The sequence below is a fragment of the Trachymyrmex cornetzi genome, unplaced genomic scaffold (assembly GCF_001594075.2).
Source record: "Trachymyrmex cornetzi isolate Tcor2-1 unplaced genomic scaffold, Tcor1.1 scaffold2182, whole genome shotgun sequence".
Classification (NCBI taxonomy): Eukaryota; Metazoa; Arthropoda; class Insecta; order Hymenoptera; family Formicidae; genus Trachymyrmex; species Trachymyrmex cornetzi.
This window is the reverse complement of record NW_017296828.1, coordinates 6,623-8,935: the sequence shown is the minus strand read 5'-3', so window position 1 is coordinate 8,935 and position 2,313 is coordinate 6,623. Positions and strand designations below refer to the sequence as shown.

The window sequence follows — 2,313 nt, the reverse complement described above, 5'->3', positions numbered from 1 at the left end:
CACACACACACACACACACACACACACACACACACACACACACACACACACACACACACACAAAAAGACACATATCTCTAAAGAAAAAATCATTCTTCGGACCATTCTCGTGCTACATACATGCGATAAGTATTTTTAAACTTCTTACTTATTACAATTTTTTAGCTATTATTAGATAAAGTGTATTAAATAATAAACTGCTATATATATATAATTTTGTATTGGATATATAATAATGACTAAAATTAAAAAATATTTTACAAGTAAAAGACATTTGCGGCGAATAGTAAAAAAAGACTTAATAAAAATTTTACAAATGAATCAGCAAATAATACAAACAGATAATAATACTAAAAAATCCTTGCGACCACTGATCTAAATTATTCGTATATATTTACACCACTTTAAAATAAGTAAATATTATTTTGTTTATTTTAAGAAAGTAATATTGCTGCTGTGATGACGAATGAAGACGGAAATTCTACAATGAGTAATATTATTATTGAAGATTTACGAACAGGTATTAATTTTAGTATCTAAAATTATTATTCTTATGCTTACACTTCATTAAATAAGCTAATTGTAAGTGTAAAAATATGAAATTACATAAAAAGTTTTATTTTTATGTTACGTAAACATTTTTTTTCTGTTATTTTTACAAAATATTAATTACACAAATGCTATTTTTCAGATTACAACGTAATGTTACAAATATTACAAAATCTTTTGGCAACTAGGAAAATAGTAGAACAGCAAAATGAGTTTCTAAAACAATTAGATTCTCGAATTAATATTAATGTTGCTTCAAACGCAGTAATAAATCCAAATATTATACAAAATACGACAAACATAATTCCTACAAAACCTTTTAATAAATATAGAAAATTGTTAGAGTTTGATGATAGCTTAACAGCAAATATAGTCGCATCAAAACAATTGGTAGGAGTTTTTAAGTATATAAAATATACTTGAATAATTTAAAAATAAAATTACATTAAAAATGAAATCCTGTATTACCCGAAACATTAACTGCTTTTATTTCTTGTATAGGAAATGTTCTTCTATTTATTAGGAGGGAATACTGCCCAAGTTCAAAGTAAAAATGGATTGGAGAAACTATTTACCAATAAACTGGGATGTAAATGATCTTGGTTTGGCCGCAAGGGAAATTATCAATTGTGCTCATTACGTACAATGGCAATTTTAAGAGGTATGTGTAAAAGTTACGAATTTTTTAATTTTTATTTCTAACTCTGACTGCGCCGCTGGCAGCGTAGAAGAGTATTACGCATTTCTTTTGTTTGCTACTGTTTTTCGTACTAGCTAAAAAAAGTAAAAGACGAATCTCATATATTTGATAAAAGACCTCACATCCCTACACCATTCTTATGAAAATATGTCTTTCTGTCAAATCAATCGACTAATTTTTTGAAATATAGCTCTCGTTTTGAACAAGTCTCAATGAACACAATTTGATCCTATGAGCTATTTTTGCGTTATGAAGGCTCTAGAAGATCCAAACTTAACATACCTACTTATCTATTTGCATTTGTGACTCTTGATCGAATGTACGTGCATACGTGTGGCGAGAATGCGTGCATGTGTGCGTGCATATATTAATTTTTTTATTTAAAAGTTAATAAATCTTCATGTTATCATCCTTTCATATTATACGTCTGTATAATTAGGAAACAACAATTCCATAAATGTGTTATATAACTGTTCATGCAATTATATATTAGTTGTTATAATCATCAAGTGTAATTAAGGTGCACGTATGCACACACACACATGCGCGCGCGCACGCGCGTGCACATGCACGCATGCTCATTCGATCAAGGGTTACACATCCAAGTAGAAAAACCTATACATTTACAAATTAAATCTGGGCTTTCTAAGGCTTGTAGTACGGAAATGGCTCATATTATAGGATCAAGTTGTAACTATTAAGACTTGTTCAGAATAACGAGAATTACAACATATTAAAAAATTAGCCAATTCGACAGACATTTTTCCGTAAGACCTTTCTTCTTTTAATTATAAAAATATAAAATATGTAACCCTCTTTTTATTATCGCATGCGTAGATGCAATAAGAAAACATTTTCCAACGTACACAGATAGAAATTTTCAAGATCATGTATCCTCATGGTTTAAATATGCAAAAATTAGATATTTGAGAGAAAAAGCAGGTATATTTTTTATAAATATATAAATTATACATATTGTTCTCTGAAATATATTTTCCATAACACTATATTCTGAATCTATCTGTTACAGGCCGAGATGAAAAAGAGAACACCGAACCCTATGA

At 28.8% G+C, this 2,313-nt stretch overlaps 2 long non-coding RNA genes across 2 annotated transcripts in view; both read left to right on the top strand.

Annotated features, from left to right (window-relative positions):
• Positions 1–506, top strand: part of LOC108760100 (uncharacterized) — a 2,798-nt gene extending 2,292 nt beyond the window's left edge. The window contains exon 5 of the long non-coding RNA XR_001940071.1: positions 440–506. This is a non-coding gene — a long non-coding RNA (uncharacterized LOC108760100). The remainder of the gene's footprint in view (positions 1–439) is intronic.
• A 255-nt stretch (positions 507–761) lies between these two features.
• On the top strand, positions 762–2,306 carry LOC108760101 (uncharacterized). The gene is made up of 4 exons (XR_001940072.1): positions 762–939; positions 1,051–1,210; positions 2,120–2,191; positions 2,280–2,306. It is a non-coding gene; the product is annotated as an uncharacterized LOC108760101 (long non-coding RNA).
• The last annotated feature ends 7 nt before the right edge of the window (positions 2,307–2,313 follow it).